This window comes from Triturus cristatus, chromosome 8 (genome assembly GCF_964204655.1).
Source record: "Triturus cristatus chromosome 8, aTriCri1.1, whole genome shotgun sequence".
NCBI lineage: Eukaryota > Metazoa > Chordata > Amphibia > Caudata > Salamandridae > Triturus > Triturus cristatus.
The window spans coordinates 549,412,901-549,438,265 of record NC_140591.1 but is presented as its reverse complement, the minus strand read 5'-3'; positions in this window follow the sequence as shown (position 1 = coordinate 549,438,265).

Below are 25,365 nucleotides of genomic sequence, written 5' to 3'. Positions count from 1 at the left end.
CATAAATTCAGAATGTTAGCACTCTAGTCGCTCATTAGATCACTGTAGTAAAGCTACTGCTCACCAGGGAAGTCTGCTGCTGGTATTGAAAGTACATGTTTCAGTCTGCATATCAGAATTTTTTAATGAAATAGAAGAGGATTTGAGAAGTCACTCAAAATGTGCCCTAATTTTTCTTTCTTCAGCACTAATCATAATTTCTATGGCAAAATGAACCCCATCAATGTGTTCCTTTTTAAATTAAATATTTTAAGTGTTACCAGTTTATTCCAATCAAGATGGCTTCAGGTGTGCCATACTTTTGTCATAAGTAAGACAGTAAGCGCTCTAGTTGTTCTTAAGAACACTCTGGGACATTCTGTCATTGGGCTATACTTGGGCTACATCTGGGGGATATTTGGGCTACTTTTGTCTCTGGTGGCCATCTTGGGAGATTTATTTGTTATGAAGTTTCCTAATCTCCTCATTTACTGCAGTCTCCTCAGTGGGAATACTTTCAGTTTTTTATTTTGGTTCCATCAAGAAGGCATTCAGATGTGTCACACATTTGCCATAAATTCTGAATGTTAGCACTCTAGTTGCACATTAGATCACTGTAGTAAAACTACTGCTCACCAGGGAAGTCTGCTGCTGGTATTCAAAGTGCATGTTTCAGTCTGCATGTCAGAATTTGTTTATGAAATACAAGAGGATTTGAGACGTCAAAATGTGCCCTAATTTTTCTTTCTGCAGAACTAATCATAATTTCTATGGCAGAATGAACCCCCTCATTTTGTTCCTTTGTAAATTAAATGTTTTAAGTGTTACCACTTTATTCCAATCAAGATGGCTTCAGGTGTGCCATACTTTTGTCATAAGTAAGACTGTTAGCGTTCTAGTTGTTCGTTAGAACACTCTGGGACATTCTGTCATTGGGCTATACTTGGGCTACATCTGGGTGATATTTGAGCTACATTTGGGCTCTTTTGTCTCTGGTGGCCATTTTGGGAGACTTATTTGTTATGATGTTTCCTAATTTCCTCATTTACTACAGTCTCCTCAGTAGGAAATACTTTCAGTTTTTTACTTTGATTCCATCAAGAAGGCATTCAGATGTGTCACACGTTTGCCATATATTCCGAATGTTAGCACTGTAGTTGCCTAATTGATCACTGTAGTAAAGCTACTGCTCACCTGGGAAGACTGCTGCTGGTATTGAAAGTGCATGTTTCAGTCTTCATGTCAGAATTTTTTTATGAAATAGAAGAGGATTTGAGAAGTCACTCAAAATGTGCCCTAATTTTTCTTTCTGCAGCACTAATCATACTTTCTATGGCAACATGAACCCCCTCATTTTGTTCCTTTTAAAATTAAATGTTTTAAGAGTTACCACTTTATTCCAACCACGATGGCATCAGGTGTGCAATACGTTTGACATAAGTAGTACTGTTAGCGCTCTAGTTGTTCTTTAGAACACTCTGGCAAGCTGCAGTAGAACACAAAGGAATCAACTGACAGTCTCTGCCCTTGTTGGATGTACATGTTTTACTGAGAATGTCAGACTACATTCTCACATAATTGAGAAAGATAATGTGAATTTACAGAAAATATGCTTTCAGTTTAGCTTATAGATCACCTTCCAAACCTCTGTGGGAAAAGCATGAGAAAATAGTTTTATCTCAAACATGATTCATGATATCACAGCAGAAGGCTTTTTCACATGGTAAAATCACCTTAGAACACACCACAATTCCTAAAATGAGTATGGTACCATCAACAAATGATTTATAATGTAACTAGAGTCTTAAAACCTTCTATTAACTGCAACGCTTTTTAATGAGGTGCTATCATGTATATTGGTCCCAAGATGGCTGCCAACACTTCTTGGATGAAGTGCTGACAGCCAATCAGATCTCACGATGAGATGTGTGGTTAGGCTCCGCCCAGATATATATGTGATTTTACTTTTGATTTTCTCAGGAACTACTGAACGGATTTACACCATTTAAGCAAAAGGCATGAGTCTGAACTGAGGACTACATCTTTGCCAAATTTGGTGTAATTCCGTTTAGCACTTCGAGCTGTAGTTGCGTCAACAGGTCCTATGGGAAAATGCATGGGGAAAACGTGTTTTGAGACCCCCTTTTTTCTCGGCCCCCGCTTGAGGAATCACTGTGAAATTTTCAGGATGGGAGCGGACCGGAGCTGGCCAAATGTTTGGAAACTTTCGCGAAGATTCATCAATCGAAGCCAACGTTATTCCAAATAGAATGTTGCAGATTTCCTATGGAAATTAGGTCCTAACTATAACTACCTACTGGCAACTGCCAGTAGGTAATATATAAATATATATATATATATATATATATATATATATATATATATATATATATATATATATATATATATATATATATATATATATATTATATATTACCTACTGGCGGTCGCCAGTAGGTAGTTATAGTTAGGACCACGTTTCCATAGGAAATCCGCAACATTCTATTTGGAATAACTTTTGCGCCAGCTTACGAATCCTCGCGAATTTTTCAAAATAGGTGGGGCGCTACGCTCCGCTCCTACCCTGAAAGTCTCGGGGAGATTTGTCAAGCGGGGGCTGAGATAAAAGGGGGGTCCCAAAACGCGTTTTTCCCATGCATTTTTCCATAGGACCTTTAGACACAGCTACAGCCCGAACGGCTGAACAGAATTACTTGAAATTTGGCAGAGAGGTAGTCCTCAGGTCAAGGAAGTGCCTTTTGTAGGTTTGGTGTAAATCTGTTCAGTAGATTCTGAGAAAATATCCTTTAAATCAATATATATATCTGAGCCAGCTTACGGTGCGCTTACGGTACGCTTACCGTACGCGTACGGTGGCGTGCGCGAGCGCGATTCTGATTGGCTCTTAGATCTTAGTAAACATTCGAATCGGTCGAAACCAGGAAGCGGCGGCCGCCATTTCGTGTGTTTCACTCAGAAAAAAAAAGAGTGATATCTTGAAAAGGGGGCAAGGAGGAGAGTTACAGACCCCCTTACATTTGTAAGGAGGTCAAAGAAGGACAGAAAAGTACAAAGACAACATTTATTGATTTTAAAAAAAATCGCGGGGTACGCGTACGGTAAGCTTACCGTAAGCGTACGGTAGAAAAAAAAAATAAAAAAATAAATGAAATTCAGATTTAAGTGTTTAGATATTAGGGGGCTCTAAAAAGAGCCGTTGTGTTTATGAAATGATTTTTTAGTGGTACCTACAAGTAAGTACCGATGCAGAGTCTAAGGTTCAAGAGGAAGACTCTGTTCCCTTCATCATTGAAGTGCACACCATCTCCTCTATAAATGTCTTGCATGTCGTAACGCAAGTTGTTGTGGTAAATGGAACCCATACCATAGTCACGGAGGAAAGCAGAAACAGATTTGTTGACGTGCTTTCTTGCTTTGTCAATCTGCGGACAGAAATGATTGGACCAGTTCCATTTTTGCCTTTGGCATATGTTAGAAAACACAAAGGCAGTTTTAGGGAAAAGTGAAAACAGTTGTGCAAAGGTGTCCTTCATAAGCATTTCCAGACCTACCCCAGTCAAAGTGCCTAGGTCATTGCCACCACAGTGCACTATTATGAGGTCAGGGTGTTGGATGTGCATGAAGGATTTCACCAATGGCATCAATTGGTGCCACTTTAACCCTCTCTGACCAATCCATTTAATGTCTACATTTGGCAAAGCAAGGTCTCTCACCATATCTGTTTTCTCTGCATACTTTTCACTCCAGAAGACATAGCTGTGCCCTACAATCCACACTGTGAACATCTTCAAAGGAGAACTGGATGCACTCAGGAGGTGTCTTTCAGTAGAATGGCAATATGAAAAGAAAGACAGTTTGGAAATGGAGGCATACATATTTTTTACAGAAAAAAAAGAACTGATTGGCTGTTTCATACCATTCTAGAATAAAAACTAGGCTGTATGTGTAAATTAATAGAAGCATGTTTTGTATTGGTACAGAAAAATGTATTACCAAAGAACAGTACTATGGATTTGCTGTTAGGTTTGAAAAGTCAAGCACTCTTGCTCTGTGGAATTGAAACATTGTTTGGTGAACTTCTGACCTAACTCCACACAGCAGTGTTCCATGAGCTGTTGCTATGGTAGCAGGCAGAAGTCAAGTTGGGGGAAGGGTACTAGGCAGAAGCCAAGTTGGGGGAAGGGTACTTTTGGAAAAGGGTTGGTTTTCAACCAATAGAAATGTGTGATTACATTTGAAAAAAAGGGGAAAGCACTGAGATTTGAAACTAACATGTATATGTGTGGAAAAAGAGAGGGAAAGTTTGCCATTATCTGGTTCTGCTGAGAGGAGAGAGGTGTAAAGAACAGAGATCCTGGCTCTGATAATCTGCTGTTTGAGTGCCACATTTCTTTCACAACTAACTAATTTTAAAGGTGAGTTTAGAGTTTGAGAGGGGATGTATATGGTAAATTAAGAAATGAATAATAGAAATGGGATTCCTTTTGTTGAAGTTGTGTTTATTATTTTCTGTTTTGGGAGAAATTTAAATGTGAAGAACATGTAAAATAATATGGACTATGTTTTCACCATAAATTAAGGTGTACTGGTAAAAATAAAGAATACTTTAAGGGTTTGAGGTTTCAGTCAGTAATGCAAATACATTCAGCATCACTAAGGCTGGTTGCCCTTGCTGGAGTGTAGGCAGACAACCAGGTTACACATGGTGCTGGTCTGAAAAAGCAGTTTGGACATGTGCTTTTTTAAGAATCTGAAAAGTGGATTCATAATGTGTCAGTCTGTAAAAGTGTTTATCACTTGCGAAAAAAAAGAGTAGTAAGTGTGCTTTCAAAATGGCAAAGAAATTTCGTTTTGTGACTAATGTGAAAACATGACTCTGTGTGCATATAGGAATTACAGGCAGAGATTTATTGCGTATTGCTCTGGTGATTTTACAGTTGCATTAGATGGAAAGGGGGAGCCATTGTTTGGTGGAGAAGCAGACTCTTAGCACACACCTAGCTGCTTACCCTGTGGAATCATGCACAGTATTCACAAGCGAGTGGGGTTTGAAGTTTCAGTCAGTAATGCAAATACATTCAGCATCACTAAGGCTGGTTGCCCTTGCTGGAGTGTAGGCAGTCAACCAGGTTACACATGGTGCTGGTCTGAAAAAGCAGTTTGGACATGTGCTTTTTTAAGAATCTGAAAAGTGGATTCATAATGTGTCAGTCTGTAAAAGTGTTTATCACTTGCCAAAAAAAAGAGTAGTAAGTGTGCTTTCAAAATGGCAAAGAAATTTCGTTTTGTGACTAATGTGAAAACATGACTCTGTGTGCATATAGGAATTACAGGCAGAGATTTATTGCGTATTGCTCTGGTGATTTCACAGTTGCATTAGATGGAAAGGGGGAGCCATTTTTTGGTGCAGAAGCAGACTCTTAGCACACACCCAGCTGCTTACCCTGTGGAATCATGCACAGTATTCACAAGCGAGTGGGGTTTGAGGTTTCAGTCAGTAATGCAAATACATTCAGCATCACTAAGGCTGGTTGCCCTTGCTGGAGTGTAGGCAGTCAACCAGGTTACACATGGTGCTGGTCTGAAAAGCAGTTTGGACATGTGCTTTTTTAAGAATCTGAAAAGTGGATTCATAATGTGTCAGTCTGTAAAAGTGTTTATCACTTGCCAAAAAAAAGAGTAGTAAGTGTGCTTTCAAATTTGCAAAGAAATTTCGTTTTGAAAACAGCAAAAAAAAGGCAATTTTTTTTTTGAAAAATATGTAAATATGTGTACTGTATTATAAAATGTTTTATTAAATATTAATACTTTTTTCTTTTTTTTCAGATTGAGATAGATAATTTTCGAAAACTAGAACCATTTTTAAAGCAATTAAAAAAAATTTAAATGAATAAATATTTTTATGAGTGGGTATGGTAAGTCAAAAATATCATGGTCCCTTTTTTCCACTTCTCCACAATCACATTTTCAGTTTTTCTTTGTAGTCTCTCAAGGACCTTGTAATGTGATAATTGATTTTTAGTGAATTAAAAAAAAAAAAATAATAATTACGCGTACCGTACGCGTACGGTAAAAAAAAAAAAAAAAAAAAGTTTTAAAAACATATATAAAAAATAGATGAAAGGTAAGGTTGGCTCTTAAAAGAGCCGTTGTGTTCATGCAGGGACAGAGGAAAGAAAGAATGGGAATATTAGACGGTACGACAAGTGTGCTGATCTATTTTATTGTTCCCTAGGGAAATACTGGTCTCCCTATAACAAATTAGATCATGACAAGTGGCGCACCGTATTTCAACCCTCAGAAACCGAGGGTTAATTTCCTGAGGAGAAGAAAAAGGAGATGCTCCCCCCACAGATGAAGGGCTCACCTGACCTGCAGAAGAAGGACTCGGCACTGCAGATGATGGTCCAGGCTGAGCTGCTGTGGATGTGCTTGGTTGATTTACTGAAGGGTTACCTTCAGTAAGTCGAGCATGTGTCCTTCTGTGTACATCCTTAAGGTGTCTCATCATGGTGTGATTCCCGAAGGAATACTTCCTGTCGGGATTCCCTCTTGAAAGTACACGGCCACACAGCTTACAAGTCACTAAGGGTGCATTTACCTTTTGCTGGCCCTCTGGAAAAGAAAAATACTCCCATATGAAAGAGGTCTTTTGTTTCCTCGCTCTCTGCCTCAAGGTAGTGCTGCTAGCCTCACTCTCAGAAGGGCTCTGCTGTTCTGCCATCGTATCACAAAGACAACCCAGCTCCTTCTCCTAAGGGATCACAAGCAGAAATGAGGGGAATGGGTGTGGTGTAGGAGAGTTCTAGAACTGAAAGTTGTTTCAACCAATCAAAAGTTGTGTTTCATGATCACATGACCAACCGTACGCTTACGGTGCGCTTACGGTGCGCTTACGGCAAGAGTACGCATGCGCGTAAAAAAGACACGCGCTCGCGCGCATGCGCATAACAGTCACTCCCCAACACTTCCGCGTAACGTGCGCGTGTAGCGTACACGCGTACGCGCCCCACGCGCAGTACGTGCGGCTATGCAAATTGCGTAACTATACGCAAACAGCGTAGATAAATTACGGACATTGCGTAAACCGTTTTAAGAGAATAAAAAGTTTTAAAAAAAACTTGTTTTTAAAAAAAAAAAACACATTTAATATAAGAATTTATTAAAAAAAAAAAAAAAAATCAATAAAAAAAAATATGGGAATCACATATGTTATAGCTAAGAATTAGCATTTAAAAAACCATACAAATTCACTGAAAAAACCATGGGTTTCACACACGTTATAGTTAGAAATTAGCATTTAAAAAACCTTGCAAATTCGCTGAAAAAACCATAGGTTTCACACATGTTATAGTTAGGAATTAGCATTTAAAAAACCTTGCAAATTCAGTGAAAAAACCAAAGGTTTCACACATGTTATAGTTAGCTGGACATTTCACTCGTAAAAAACCAATGAAATTCCCCCGTTATAGTTAGTTCAGCTAACTATAACTCGCGCACCCGCAATGCACTGCTGATGACGTCACATATTACATCACTCATGACATGGTCACTGACAACACTCATGACATCACTGATGACATCTCAAATGACATCACTGATGACATCACTGATGACATCATCCTTGTGATAGAGTGGCAGACCTCCTCTTCCCCTAATATAACCTTTGATACACACATTCAAAAATAGAGACTGAAATTTTCAAAACAATGGACATACCAATACCAGTTACAAGAACCTCTTAAGTAATTCTAAGAACCACATACACATCCACTCATTCACCAACAGTCCTATACAGTCACTCATACATGCACTCACTCATCATATGTACTCATACACCTATACATCCTGTTACACAATGCCACTCATCCATAGAGTTACTCACACATACTCACTCATGCTAATAAAGAAACAAACATACATTTATTAGCTTATACAGTTATACACACACCACCACACTTACTTCTACGGAAACTTACACATACTTAGTCTTATAAACAATCACTTATAGAAACACATACTTATTCATACAGGAACTCTTTCAATCTCTCAGTCTCACATATACTCACTTATATACACCAATAGTCACATATACTAGTTTAAAACATATGTAGTTACTCATAAAGACACTATTGAGACAGTCATTCACTCACTAACACAACCATTCACACACTCATCCACCCATACAGTCCTGCACACATGCTGTCTTCAACACATACAAAGAGTGAATCACTCATTCATGCACCTATGCACTACGTAATACCCCTCACCGAACCATACAGACACTCAGACTGATACTCAAAAAAACAACTAATAACCTATATAGACACCCATGAAGCTACTCACCAACCCATGCAGCCACTTATACACAAAGTGAGAGACTGATACAGATATTTTCATATTTAAACATTACTCAGTAAGCCATGTATTCACTATGATACACTTAATCAGTCAGTAACACAATACATTTTTCAAAAACAAAGCATCCATTTAGACACTTATATACCCATTTATTCTTCCATTGACCTTGAGATATACATATATAAAACATATTTAATTTTCAGAAAAACACACATTCACTGGATGATGTCATCAGTGATGTCATCAGTGATGTCCTTTGAGATGTCATCAGTGATGTCATGAGTGATGTCAGTGACCATGTCATGAGTGATGTAATATGTGACGTCATCAGCAGTGCATTGCGGGCGCGCGAGTTATAGTTAGCTGAACTAACTATAACGGGGGAATTTCATTGGTTTTTTACGAGTGAAATGTCCAGCTAACTATAACATGTGTGAAACCTTTGGTTTTTTCACTGAATTTGCAAGGTTTTTTAAATGCTAATTCCTAACTATAACATGTGTGAAACCTATGGTTTTTTCAGAGAATATATATATATATATTCACTGAAAAAACCATAGGTTTCACACATGTTATAGTTAGCTGTACATTTTACTGATAAAAAACCAATGAAATTCCCCCGTTATAGTTACTGTAGGCAACTATAACTCACGCGACCGCAATCCTCTGCTGATGCTAATACTGTATTTAGACACTTATTTGCCCATGTCTTCTTCCATTAAATTTTAGCTATACATATATTACAAATATTTTTTTTTCATAAAGACACATATGTCATCAGCAGAGGATTACGGTCGCGTGAGTTATAGTTGCCTACAGTAACTATAACGGGGGAATTTCATTGGTTTTTTATCAGTAAAATGTACAGCTAACTATAACATGTGTGAAACCTATGGTTTTTTCAGTGAATATATATATATTCTCTGAAAAAACCATAGGTTTACTGATAAAAAACCAATTTTTACGGTAAGCGTAATCGGCGATTTTTCGAAAAAAACAAATTTTTTTTTTTGGCCTTGGGGGTTGTTTGGGGGCCCGTATATCACTGCTGGGTGAATATTATCTCAATAAACTGCCCCTTTACACATTTTTGGGCTTCATTTATGCTGCCCCACTCAGAGTGCGAGAGAGAAAATGGCGGCCGCCGCTTCCTGGTTTCGGCCGAATCGAATGTTTACTAAGATCTAAGAGCCAATCAGAATTGCGCTCGCGCACGTCACCGTACGCGTACGGTAAGCGCACCGTAAGCGCACCGTAAGCTGGCTCAGATATATATATTGATTTAAAGGCTATTTTCTCAGAATCTACTGAACAGATTTACACCAAACCTACAAAAGGCACTTCCTTGACCTGAGGACTACCTCTCTGCCAAATTTCAAGTAATTCTGTTCAGCCGTTCGGGCTGTAGCTGTGTCTAAAGGTCCTATGGAAAAATGCATGGGAAAAACACGTTTTGGGACCCCCCTTTTATCTCAGCCCCCGCTTGACGAATCCCCCCGAGACTTTCAGGGTAGGAGCGGAGCGTAGCGCCCCACCTATTTTGAAAAATTCGCGAGGATTCGTCGACCGGCGCAAAAGTTATTCAAAATAGAATGTTGCAGATTTCCTATGGAAGTGTGGTCCTAACTATAACTACCTACTGGCGACCGCCAGTAGGTAATATATATATATATATATATATATATATATACATATTTTTTTTTTTACACCACAATAGAGTTGCCCCTGTGAGGTGGACCACCTCGAAAACATCAGCCTCAAAGATGACGAAGGCAGCATGTGGAAAAACTCCGCTTTTATTATCTTCAGGCTCAACGCGTTTCAGGATCACTCCCTTTCTCAAGAGCCAAATGCAAAGACAACAACAGAAACTTGGTGAGAACACCTGCATATAAATTATAGTTCCACACCAGTGGGCGTGTTCTCTTGCCGCATAGGCATCTGGTATTTGCAGTCTCAAACCGTTGTATCCCCATGTGGGTGTTGCTTTGAGCCCAGTATTTGCCGTATTCCCATGTGGGCACAGGCAGTGAGTCCAGTCTGCCAATAATTAGTTCCTCACCTCGTGCGGTTTCCTTCCTGTGGCCCAGAGCCAGGACCTGCCCGGCTCTGCAGGTCCGTGTATTACGGCGGGTCACACCTCGCGGCGTAGACTAGCTGCTAAATATCCACCACAAAAGAGTTGCCCCTGTGAGGTGGACCACCTCGGAAACATCAGCCTCAAAGATGACGAAGGCAGCATGTGGAAAAACTCCGCTTTTATTATCTTCAGGCTCAACGCGTTTCAGGATCACTCCCTTTCTCACGAGCCCAATGCAAAGACAACAACAGCAACTCGGTGAGAACACCTGCATTTAAATTATAGTTCCACCCCAGTGGGCGTGTTCTCTTGCCGCATAGGCATCTGGTATTTGCAGTCTCAAACCGTTGTATCCCCATGTGGGTGTTGCTGTGAGCCCAGTATTCGCCGTATTCCCATGTGGGCACAGGCAGTGAGTCCAGTCTGCCAATAATTAGTAGTATATATATATATATATATATATATATATATATATATATATATATATATATATATATATTCACTGAAAAAAACCATAGGTTTCAGGCGTGTTATTGTTAGCTGGACATTTCCCTTGTACAAAACCCTAGAAATTACCCTGTTAAAGTTAGTTCAGCTAACTATAACTCGCGCCTCACAATGCACTGCTGATGCCGTCACATATTACATCACTCATGACATGGTCAGTGACATCACTGATGACATCACTGATGACATCTCAAATGACATCACTGATGACATCACTGATGACATCATCCATGTGATAAATTACTGCATCTTCTCACGCCCTAATTTAACCGTTGATACACCAACTCAAAATTTCAGACGTCCATTCTGAAAACCATAGATACTCCAATACCAATAACTACATACCCACTCATTAACTCTTAGGTCTACAAACACCTCCACTCACTCACCTGTACAGTCACTCATACTTACAGTCACTCCGTACAAGACTATCATATACATTTATACACCTACATAGACACTCACACACTGCCAATCATCCATAGAGGTACTCTCACACCTAGTCAATCATGCAAATAATTGATCACACTCCCATTTACTCACCTATGCACGTATACACACTCAAGTTCACTTACTCATAAAAATAGTACCACATTCTTATGCTCTTATACAATCATTGATACAAGCACACACTCATCCATACAGCCACTCTCACAATCACACACTCTCACATATACCCACTTATATACTCTTAGAAGTATATATACTGCCTTTCACATATGTAGTTACTGACACATTTACAACTGAGATATACATTCAATCCCTAACACACCCATACATACTCACAGATGTACTCTTAAAACCATGCACCCATAGAATCACCCAGTCACACATCTATGCACAGAGTCACACACACCCTACCCACACAAACATTCAGGCACCCATACAGATAGTCAGACAACCAATCAATAACCCATATAGACACTCATATAGCTATTCACAAAACCATGCAGCCACTTATACACCAACAGACAGACAGACCTTCACACAGTTTAGTCACTAGTCTGCAGTAAGATACATTTAATGACTCACTTATAGAATCAGTTACACACCTAGAAAACCATCCATTCACACACTTGTACACCCATTCATTCTTCTACAGGCCTTATGCGACACGTTCGATGTACGTAACGTGACGTTTACGCGCATCCGCGATGCTTCATCTGCATCTATGACGTGGTATGTGCGCGGATCCCGTGAAATATTTAACATTTAAAAAAACATATATATATGTATTTCATGTGAATATTAATTGAAGACAAACTCTAAACTAGTCTTAAAACTAATATATTTTTACATCTAATCCTATAATTTTTTTTAATTCAATTTCGCGGATGCGCGCTGGGTGCATGCTGTGTAAGCACAGGGTGCGCGGATCCCATATGACCTGCAAAAAAAGAGATTTGATTGGTTCATTACACTTCCTCTTCTAACTACTGAAAGACCCCACCCATTTCAATCATTCTTCTTTGACCTTCTTTAGAGCACCATCTCTTTGGAGAGAAGAAGATTTTTTAGACTAAGTTTACACTTAGCTCTAACTTTTTTCAACCAAAAATGGCTTCAGGGCAGCAGGCATCACCTGCATCACCTCATACTTCTGAGGATGAATTTTTGGCGGAGGCACCACCCAAAGAACGTTTTTCTTCAGTGGTGTGGAAATGTTTTACTTTTCCCGAGGGGCAGAATAAGACCAATGCCACCTTGGTCACATGCAAGATTTGCAAAAGAGTCCTGTCACGAGGGGATCCTAACAAGAAATACTCGTGCGGCACGGCAAGTATGATGAAGCACATGAGGACCCTTCATCCAAACAATCTTGCACAAGAAGAATGCCGACTAATGAGAAACACTCCTGCTCCTGTGCCATCCACCTCATCGCAGCCGAGCACATCAAGAGTGCATCCATCAGCCCAAACCTTGGACATCCGTCCTCAATTTCAATTTTTAAAAGTTCTCTGCACTAAGTGCAATGCGACTTTGTGATATGGTGAGCAGTCGATCGATTTTTTTTTTGTTCCCTGAAGTTCATTGTTTGGTTTCTCCTGTTATGTTTTTTGGGGTTTTTTTGCAGAAAAACGAAAAAAATGTAAAAATTGTTCAGAAAACTCAAAAAATATTATAAAAGAAGAAAGAAGAAAAGAAAAAGTTCTTGTAAGAACTAACTGTCCTGGTTTAAAAAGAGCTAAATTTCTTTTTAGTGTGTGAAAGTTTAGATGAATGTATGTGTAGTACGTAATTGACTGAATGAATGCATTAGTAGCGTATGGTGAATGTATAAGTGCAGAACTATGAGGAAGTGCTGCAGCATCACACAGTAACCTCTTTAACTGCAGTGTGCTGTAGTACTTCCAAAGCACAGGGATGCAACATATGTACATAAATATGTTGCAAATCTATGCTTCTCTCTGCACGGCAGCTTAAATTGCAGCCATGTGGTGACGCAGGCACCCTTGCACCATAGTGCAAGGATTTCTGTGTCATGTGCTGATTGTTTTTGTGCAGGAAGACACACCTTCCTGCACAAAAACAATCAGAAAACGCATTTTTCTCCTTCAATGTATGCTGAACATTTTAGCATGCAATACCGAAAGTCTTAAAATTAGGATTTCTACCAGTTTAGGAGTCCTAAAGTTAGTAGTCCTAACGTTACTACTACTAAACTGAGAAAAATCCTAATTTTAAGACTTTCGGTATTCAGAGAAGGCATTTCGGAGTCCTAAAGTTAGGAGTCCTAACTATACTACTACTAAACTGAGAAAAATCCTAATTTTAAGACTTTCGGTATTCACAGAAGGCATTTAGGAGTCCTAAAGTTAGGACTCCTAACTTCTGTGACTACCGAAATGAGTAAGTGCCTTCTGTGAATACCAAAATGAGTAAGTGCCTTCTGTGAATACCAAATTGGTAGTACGTTTAGGATTTTGTCTTAAGTTAGTTCTGTGAATCGGGCCCTCAGTGTCTACATTTGTGTTACATGTATACATGCACTTTTCACAATAATGTTCCCATTTGTAAGAAAGGCCAAAAATAGTTTCTATTTCTACACCTTCATTTTCAAAAATGGTAACCATATACATTAAAAGTTCCTGAGCATCTTGTTGGATATTTTGTGTAAATTGTGTAGAACCAGAACAGACATCCAAAAGACTACGAACATCTGAAACAGATTGTATTTTACTTCTATCTGTTGTCAATTTTTCATAAACAGAATGCAACAGAGAACAAAATCTTTTTTGCCGATTCTCCATAATTTGTTCTTCCAATCCTTCAAGATAAAAAACAACATTGACCACTACATTAGCATAGCAGCTGACACCAGAACTATTTTCAAACTGATAACCAACAATCTCTCCAACAGTGTCCAATTTCTTTTTACCTGCAATCACAACATTATCTTGTTCTTTTCTTTTCTTGACACCTTCAGAACAGATATTCTCTAACCTTCTTTTTCGACCAACCACACGCTTTTCAAATACAGGATATTGACCTAAATTTGGAGCATACACCCTTCTTAACCTATTATACTCTTTTACACAGTTTGCATCTGCAGTAACCTTTGTCTCATCAAAATCAATCAAAAACAAACCAGATAATGTTCTGACTCGCGACAAAGCAACATATGCCATACCCTCTTTAAATACGATAGATCCAATGTTCACCAATGCACTGTCTACACTTAATCCTTGAGATTTATGAATAGTCACTGCATATGCCAGAGAAAATGGAAATTGTTTCCTACAGACATATAAATCTTTAACAAGCAAAAAACGAACTGAACAACGACCAATTTCTTTAACTCCGTCAATCTGATCAAATTTAATTTTTAAAAATTCAATTCCTTCTTTTTTCTGATTATTCACAAAATCCACCACTTTGCCCATTGCACCATTAACTAAACCTTTCTCTACATCCAAATTACGCCTTAAAATTACCCGACAGTTTACACACGCATATAGTGTCTTTTCTAAACCAGCAGTTTTAGATATTTTTTTTTCTAAACAATCCAGTTTTGATCTCAACTTACCCGTCGAAATAATCGTGATTCCTTCATGCAGTATTTTATCAATGGCTTCCATTGTTACAATTTCTTCATTTTCCAGTTTTAATAATTCTTCGTTGAATATTGAACACTCATGCAGTGTTGGCATTAAGCAAATCACTTACTTATTTTTAGCAATTTCCACGTACACTTTTGCAGGAACTGCATTTTCATTTGGAAAGACATTGCAAAGTAATCGGATCTCCAAAGCTTCATTCCCTTTTTTTGAAAGAATTCCAATTCTTATATCTTGAAGAATACTTCAATATTCAGCATCATTTGCCTGTCGCATATGTGTTGTCAGTTTTTTGTATTCAAAATTACTCCAAATGTTCACATTACCAACACTGCCAAGAGACATTCTGGTATCTTCATGAGCAAGTGTTTTAAATACCGGTTGTCCTTTTACCGGAGTCAGTTGCAGTAGATCTCCAAAAACAATGACATGTTTTCCTCCAAATAACACGTCATACTCTGTTTTAAGAATTTGCTGCATTCCTTAAATGCACAAAGGCAAGCATCAAGTTTGAAACCATGCTCACCTCATCAATAATGAGAAGTTTCATTTTCTTCAGGACTCTTGAAACTTCACAAGCTTCTCCAGATAGCTTATGGTATTCTTATTTGTTCTCATGCTCTACTGGTAGCATTAGTAAACGATGTAAAGTAATTCCTTTAATGTTATGTGCTGCCAACCCAGTTGGAGCAGTGACAACACAAGACAAATGTGACTCAGTTGTTTTTTGCAGATAACTTGTAATTACTTTAATTAAGAAACGTTTTCCTGTTCCAGCTTGACCACTCACATACATTCGGATAGGTTGAAATGATGTACATGAGCACCCTCTCTTTTCATGAAGTAATCCATGGTCAATCTGCTCTTTTACTTGCTGATATATTTGTTTCTGTTCAACATTTAGTTGCTCTTCCAAGTTTCCTAACTGTATTGCATCTTCTTGTGCTTGATACATTGCTGTTTCCACCTCATTCATTGCCATCGCTGCTTCATTTTCAACAATTGGTTGTCCTAGTGTATCTTGACTCAGTGCAGCAGAACTTTGACTGTCTTGAGAACTGTCTCTAGCAATCTCAGCTGCAATTATAGCTTCTTGATCAATTTCATTATTCAACATTTTGACATAATTTGCGAAAGCACAACATTGTATGCTATCTTTAGAAGCCTTAAATGAATCTTCATAGCTGGGAAAATCTCCAAGTAATTCCAGTTCTGAACGCCATGGTTTGAACATTTGCAAAAAGGCTAAATAGTAAAATTCCCTTTTGTCAGCAGTGTCGCAACTCAGTTTTCTGTGATTAATTAAATTTCCTTTCCTTTGTTTCACAAGACATCCTTCGGAACCAATCACTGCATATTTTCCATCGTTGATGTTCTCTGTAGTATTCCGTTTAAAAGTGTAGTTTTGCAGCACTGCATAGAGACACATGTTCTCAAGATGATGACTTCCATTTGGATAGTATGTGTCCAACATATTGGTTTTCAAAATATCTGTTCTTTCAGGGTAATTTTCTGCTAAATATTCAATTTCTTGAACAGATCTCAGTACCCGATTTCGCATTCCTGCAAGACCTAGACTCACCCAAATGATTCTTCTACTTTTGGAATATAAACTTGCAGATGATAACCGATCTGAACATTCATATGCTCCAATTTCACGATGCGATAACATCTTCAAACTGAAACTGTATAATTTCTTACTTAAAGTCTTCTCGTGAGAAATCTCTTCCCACATTTCTTTCAATTCAGTCTTTTCTGATTTAGTAATGTAAGACGTTACATATCGAGCAACAGCAATGGAATTGTCCGCAACATACTGAATATCCATGTTAGCATTCCACATGGATAAAATAACTGGATTATAGTCATTTATATATTTTGATTCTTCGCTTCTTCTTAAGTTGTAGGTGTTTTTCGGAGACTTTCTTGTGATTGTCATACAGCTGACATAAAACTGTTCACTCTTCCTTTGGATAATACAGGACGTGGAATTCCAAAACGACATTTGGTATAGAACTTATCCTTTGACGTGTACTTTCGTCGACAGTACTTTCCACCCTGTGGCTTTGAAATTGTTGTTTTAAGTTTTTGTCTTCTCTGCTATTGGGAAGAGCACATGTAGCATAATCTTCAATGAAAGACTAAACAGTTTCATCTGAATGTGTTCCAAATTTGGGGGCGTCCTTGACCCATAACAACATGTGTATGTGAGGAGCACCTCTTGCTTGATACTCCTTTCTCCAAAAGAAATCCACAACTTCTCCAAGAGGAGGATTATTGTTATTGCAGATGAAAATCTATGATTGAAATAACTGCATACATTGACAGGATCCAAAGAGCACAAATCTCCAGGTGTCTTGTATTCAATATTTTTTATATTGGAATTTGCCTCTAGAAGAAATTCAAGTAAATCATCCCAAGCATACTCAGCACAGCTTAGTGTAACGAACCAAGTAGGAGTTCCCAAGTTCCGTAGCGTACATTTCAGTTCTCCATGTCGACGGTACCAATATTCATTAGTCCCACGCTGACATGCCATCAGATTAATCAACTGAGATTCTAAATGATCATTTCTCTCTGATGCACTTTATCCATAAAATCCTTTGCAATTACATTTTAAAGATGCCTTCCAGTTTTTAAAATGTAATGTACGGCATATGAAAGTCCAGACAAGTCACTTTCAAACAATAGATGAAACATATAAGGGATACATTAACAAAATCTTGGATCTTCTGCATATAATCTTGTTGTCCGATATTCAGATGCAGGAATCTGCACAGGACGTTCATCATATCGTCCACCTTTTCCTGTTGGAAACAACTGCGGGAAACAACAAGCTTCCAAGCTCTCTTCCCATACACTCATGGGGCTTTCTGTTGCTTTTTTATTTGAAACAACTCAATCGTATTCCCCATCACCTCTTAGGAATGAAGTGGATGTACACTGTAATGTTCATAGATCTCTTCACATCTGGACATGTCCACTTTTTCAATTTGTCCATTTAATGTTTCAGTATCTTCTGCTAAATCTATTTCTTCTTCTCCAACAAACACATTTCTATAGTACTCATTATTTTTTAACAGATACAATGATGCCTTTTGCACTTTTCTAACATCCACTAACTCTTGCCAGATTTTCTTATTCTTAGTAGGAACACCATTAACTAGAATGACTAGTGGCTCATTTTCTGCATGATCTACACCAATAGTTTCAATATTTTTCCTTAAATCTAATGGTAAATACACAACTCTTCCTTTCAATCCTCTTTGTAACTCTGATGGAGGTAATTTACTTGTTTTGGGCTCCATACGAACAATAGCCTGAAACGGGTGAACACATTGTATGAGAATAGACTCATACGTATTTAAATCTATCAGCTCTGGAGGAATCGCAACCAACTCTAGATTATTATGAACAGCTCTAGCAGACATTTTATTCTCATCTAATTTGTTATAACAATATTAGCAAATACGCTGCTCACATCCCAAATCAAAACAATCCTCTACCAACAAATAAGTTGCAAAATCCATCCACTTATCATTATCTTCTATTTCACTTTTAAAATACAGATTGACACCCCTAGTCTGATTTTTATAGTGACTTCGCCGACAACAAATACAAGAAACATTTGGTCTTTCACCTGAAATTACCTTAAACTTTGTGATTTCATCCTCACATTTTTCTGTAATTACGGGTTCTACATTGTCTTCAACATTTTGTTCTACTAATGTGTCACTTTCTTCACTCTCTTTGTGAGGCCAAAAGTAACAAAACTCAATATCCTCACAGACCTGCTTCACATCTGATACTGACCCACGCAAAAGAGCACTGTTCAACTCACTTAACTTTAGTGCTGGACTTTTTGCATAATACAACCTTCTCACTAACTTCCGCATTTGAGTATGATGTACTGCCAGCATTCTGAAATGGTGAAAAACACTTTGACAAACTTTCCTAGAAAGACAAGCCAGAGAATGACCTTGCAAACCACTATGTGTTCTCCCTCTGCAAGGGTCTAGTCCTTGCAACAGCTTAATCTTTTGTTTTACACTTTTTTTAGTATAGGCTCGTAAAAAACGACATAATTTTTCAATAGATTCCTGTCGTACACTGCAAACACTACTGCAATCCCAAGTGTACACAGGGTTTTTAGCACGTTTCCCTAAAACTTCATCAGCTATCACTTCTTCTGCATTTCTTTCAACCATTTTCTCTTTCTCCATTGGACAACTGTGACTAACCTCATAACCTCTACCACTGGTGTCAACTGCATACAATAATTTTTCGCTCAGTGAATAACTCTCTTCATTAAAAAAAGGCTCTGAACTAGAACTGTGTTTCCATTCTCCCAAAAAAAATCACAACATTTTTTTTTATTAATAACTCTTTTCCTCCTACTTTTTGCCTTCATTACATATATTGGTTTATCTAGTGATCAAATTCTGTTTAACACTAAAATAAACAGTTTCCTTTTTACTTCAAAAGCCTTTTCCACAATGCTTTCAATATGATTCTTCTCTTTATAAAATAAAACTCTCTTTTTATATCTCTTCACATCTTTCAGCAAATTATGCACTACTCTCTTGTAAAATATTTTTTTGCGTAATCCCTTATACTGATTTTGCCTTCTTTTACCATACTTTATCTCCTTTGACTGAACATTTGCTTTTTTACTTTTCCTCTTATTTTGAATTTTTTTCTTACTTGAAAAATTCTCAGACGTTCCAGCATTATCTACATTCTGTTTGCTCCTACAAACATGTTTAATACATTTCTTTGTGATCTTACCAGAAGATTTTTTCCTTTTAGCCACATTATCTTGTTCATTCAATACTTGTGGTTGATGTTTCTTCAAATAATCCTCCTGTCTCTGTTCTTTTCTTTTTTTTCTGGCATAATTTCTCTATTTTAACGTTGAAAAACAGTATCTGTAAAAAAGAATCACAAATAAATGTATATTAATAATTTTCAAATTTACACTATTCCATTACTGTACAAACACATTTTATATAAAAACTGACTAAGACACTATAGCCCTGAACCACAAGTGTGACAATGGTTAAAACACTACATGCATAGTGCATTCTACTTTGAAGAAGTTCCTGCCCTAAAGCCTACCTCACTAAAAGACCACATGCTAACTGACTGAATGATTCCAGTACTATAAGGAGACACACTGGGTGAGTAACAGAGTGTTTGCTAGAAGTGTATGAATACTAACTGGGGAATTGAAGGTGTGAAAGACAACTGTGTAGCTGATTAGAGGACTGAATGCATACTGGATAGGCATTTAAAGCAGTCCATGTGCTAAGGCCTGGCTCACTGCATGAGTACTTGGGTACTGACTGAATGATTAGACTACAGCAAGGAGAGTGCCTGGGTGAATTTATAAGTGGTAGGCTTTTGGCGCATGGAATGGATTAGTACTTGGTACTGAATGGGTCACTAGAGGAGTGCAAAGGGAGTCACAGGATGTTTGCTGGATGGTATGGATACTGACTAGGGAATTGAAAGTCTGAAAGAAAAGTGTCTAGGTGGTTAGAAGAGTGCATGCATAGTGGGCAGGGGTTTGAAACAAACCATGTGCTAAGGCCTGGCTCAGTGCATGAATACTTAGGCACTGACTGAATAATTAGAGTACTGCAAAGAGAGTGTCTTGGTGAATTTATAAGTGTTTGGGTTTTGGCACAGTGAATGGATTACTACATGGTTCTGAATGGGTCACTAGAGGACTGCAAAGGGAGTGACAGGGTGTTTCCTGGAAGTGTATGGATACTGACTAGGGAATTGAAGGTGTGAAAAACAACTGTGTAGGTGGTTAGAGGACTACATGCATAGTGAATAGGCGTTTGAAGCAGTCTATGTGATAAGGCCTTGCTCACTGCATGAGTACTTGAGTACTGACTGAATGATTAGAGTACAGCAAAAACACTGCCTTGGAGAATTTATAAGTGGTAGGCTTTTGGCGCAGGGAATGGATTAGTACTTGGTACTGAATGGGTCACTAGAAGAGTGCAAAGTAAGTGACAGGATGTTTGCTGAACTGTATGGATACTGACTAGGGAATTGAAGGTGTGAAAGACAAGAGTCTAGGTGGTTAGAAGACTGCATGCATAGTGGATAGGGGTTTGAAGAAGTCCATGTGCTAAGGCCTGGCTCAGTGCATGAATACTTAGGCAGTGACTGAATCATTAGAGTACTGGAAAGAGAGTGTCTTGGTGAATTTATAAGTGTTTGGGTTTTGGCACAGTGAATGGATTAGTACATGGTGCTGAATGGGTCACTAGAGGACTGCAAAGGGAGTGACAGGGTGTTTCCTGGAAGTGTGTGGATACTGACTAGGGAATTGAAGGTGTAAAAGCCAAGTGTATAGTATGATAGAACACTACATGCATACTGCATAGACATTTGAAGCAGTATATTTGGTAATGAATGGTTCACAACATAAGTATTTAGAAACTGACTAAATCATCAGACTACTTCTAGGACAGTGCCTGGGTAAAACTTTAAAATGTTCAGTTCTGCCACAGTGAAGAGAATAGTACATGGTACTGCACCTTAGTGTCAAACCCTGACTCATTTTATCAATGCATAAGCAAAGACTAGCTTCTAATGCTACTAAAACCTGGCAACATGACCGGTTTTAAAAGAGTTATCTGTCAGAAAATACACAATGTTACCCAATCCTTCTCTCACAGTGGTTCCCAAATGCACACACACTCACAGTGTGATTCTAGACAAGCTCCACTATCCCTAGGAGTTTACCAAAACTCATTCACTACAGTAGAAGTTGTAAGGGAACTGCACACAATCTACATATTTCACGACTGCACTTTTGTGTCAAAGCCTCACTCATTTAATCAACACATAAGTAAAGACTGGATTCTAATGCTACTAAAACTTCACAACATGACAGGTTTTAAAACAGTTATCTGTCAGCAAATACACAATGTTACCAAATGCTTCTCTCACAGTGGTTCCCAAATGCACACAGACTCACAGTGTGATTCTAGACAACAACCACTATCCCTAGAAGTTTACCAAAACTTATTTACTACTATGGAAGTGGTAAGGGAACTGCACACAATGTGCATATTTCAAGAGTGCACTTTTGTGTCAAATCCTGACTCATTTAATCAACGCATAAGCAAAGACTGGCTTCTAATTCTACTAAAACTTGACAACATGACAGGTTTTAAAAGAGTTATCTGTCAGCAAATACACAATGTTACCAAATGCTTCTCTCACAGTGGTTCCCAAATGCACACAGACTCACTGTGTGATTCTAGACAAACAACACTATCCCTTGCACTATACCAAAACACATTTCTTCATCTACAAGGAGTACTACATTTTAGTGCAGAAACATAACTCATTTCACAAATTCATAAACAATGACTAGTTTCTAATTCTACAAAAATATAAAAACTGCATAGTTATCTGTCTACAAACACATGAAAAAAACAATTGCTTATCACAGAATGGTTTCTACATGCACACACACTGTCAATAAGATTGTAGAGAAAAAAAGTACTCCCTACACTTTAGCAGAAGAAATATATTAGTCTGATTAAAATAAAAATAGTCTACATACATCCCCTCACAATTAAATAACTCACCTTTCAAGATGTTTTGTAGATTAAGAAGTATATCAGTCACACACCAGATATCAGTCACACACCAGATCTTCTTATACAGAATCTCTGCACTGTGCACCTCTCAGCAGAACCAAAGAATGGCAAAGTTTCCCTCTCATTTTCCACACATATACATGTAAACATCAACTCACATTCCTTCCCACATAAATTCAAAAGTAAACACACATTTCTATTGGTTAAACATTTCAACCCTTTCCAAATGACATAAACTTCAACCCTTCCCCCAAGCTGCCTTCTGGCCGTTACCATAGAAACAGGTCATGTAACACTGTACTGAGCACACAGGTCACAAGTTCAGCACAAACAATGTTGCTAATCAAGCCAGCATGTGTGCTTGACTTCTCAACATATCAGCTTATCATATAAAATGTTCCTTACAATAAGTTTTTGTTAACCAATAAAAATCATGCAAGTAAAAAACAGAAATATACATCCTACCTTTCAGTGTAGAAGGTTGTCAAACAACCAATCATTTTTTTTCTTTTTTCAAAACTGCATCTTAGCCACCATTTTAGAAACATCTTACTTTCCAAACTGCCATTTCATTTACAGAGACCATCTGAGTGCATCCAGACCTCCTTACAAGATGCTTAGAGTGTGGATTGTGGGACACAGCTACATTTTCTGGAGCCAAAGGTATGCAGAAAACAAAGGCATTCACAAAGACCTAGGTTTGCCAAATGTAGACATTAAATGGATTGGACAGAGAGGGTTAAAGTGGCACCAATTGATGCCATTGGTGAAATCCTTCATGCAAATCCAACACTCTGACCTCATAATAGTGCACTGTGGTGGCAATGACCTAGGCACTTTGACTGGGGTAGGTCTGGAAATGGTTATGAAGGAGACCTTTGCAGAACTGATTTAACTTTTCTCTAAAACTGCCTTTGTGTATTCTAACATATGCCAAAGGCAGAAATGGAACTGGTCCGATCATTTTTGTCCACAGATTGAGAAAGCTAGGAAACATGTGAATAAATCTGTTTCTGCTTTTCTACGAGACTACAGAATAGGGTCCATTTAGAATAACAATCTGCGCTTTCATATGCAAGAGATGTATAGGAGAGATGGAGTACACTTTACTGATGAAGGAAATAGAGTCTTCCTCAACAACTTTAGACTCTGTATAAGTACTTACTTATAAGTACCAAAAACTCTGAATGAACACAACAGCTCTTTTTAGAGCCACTCAAGAACAAAACACTTACCTTAATCTTTATCTCCCAACAATTTCATTTTTTTTTTCCTTGGATCCGTGAACCCACCGCGAGAGAATCCATGCATCCAACGCGGTAGGATGTGCGCACCGTGCGCGCATTGCATTGTTTTTTTTTTAAAAGGTGGGCCCAGGGGGTCCTTCTGGGACCCCCTAAGCACCTCTAGAGGGTCAGAGTATTTCAACTCTGCCCTCTTTATATGTTTTACACACTTATTCCCCTTGCTTCTTCAGCCTCGCTTCTACTGAGGCAGAAAATGGCCACCAACAGTTCCTGGTTTCGAATGTAGACAACACTCGACAGCCAGTTAGCATTCAGCGTGCGATCGGGAGGTTGCGCGCTCGGATCGGGGAGGGTGCGCTTACGGTGCAGGTAGGGTCCGCGGATCCTCCCCGGCCATAGATATTTATGTACTTTTAACTCTAATTTTCTCAGGAACTACTGAACGGATTCACACCATTTATGCAAAAGGCACAGGTCTGAACTGAGGACTACCTCTTTACCAAATTTGGTGTCATTCCGTTCAGCGGTTCGGGCTGTAGCTGCGACAACAGATCCTATGGGAAATTGCATGGGGAAAAGTGTTTTGGGACCCCCTTTTTTCTCGGCCCCCGCTTGACGAATCACCACGAAACTTTCAGGGTAGGAGCAGAGCGGAGCTGGCCAAAAGTGTGGAACATTTCGAGAGGATTCGTCAACCGGCGCCAGACTTATTGGGAATAGAATGTTGCGGATTTCCTATGGAAAATAGGTCCTAACTATAACTATCTACTGGCGACCGCCAGTAGATTATATATATATATATTCACTGAAAAAACCATAGGTTTCACACATGTTATAGTTAGGAATTAGCATTTAAAAAACCTTGCCAATTCACTGAAAAAACCATAGGTTTCACACATGTTATAGTTAGCTGGACATTTCACTCGTACAAAACCATTGAAATTCCCCTGTTATAGTTAGTTCAGCTAACTATAACTCACGCGCCCGCAATCCACTGCTGATGACGTCACATATTACATCACTCATGACATGGTCAGTGACATCACTCATGACATCACTGATGACATCTCAAATGACATCACTGATGACATCATCCATTGAGTATGTGTTTCTGAACAATTTTAAAATGTTAAATATATATAGGGAAAGGTCTGTTGAAGAATGAGTGGGTGTACAAGTGTGTAAATGTATGATTTTCTTTGGTGCCTAACTGACTCTATAAGTGAGTCATTAAATCTATCTTACTGCAGACTAGTGACTAAACTGTGTAAATGTTTGTATGTGTCTGTATGTTGGTGTATAAGTGGTGGCATGGTTTTGTGAATACCTATGTAAGTTTCTATATGAGTTATTGATTGCTTGTCTCAGTATCTGTATTTGTTCCTGAGTGTTTGTGTGGGTAGGGTGTGTGTGACTCTATGCATAGATGTGTGAGTGGGTGATTCTATGGGTGCATGGTTTTAAGAGTGCATCTGTGATGG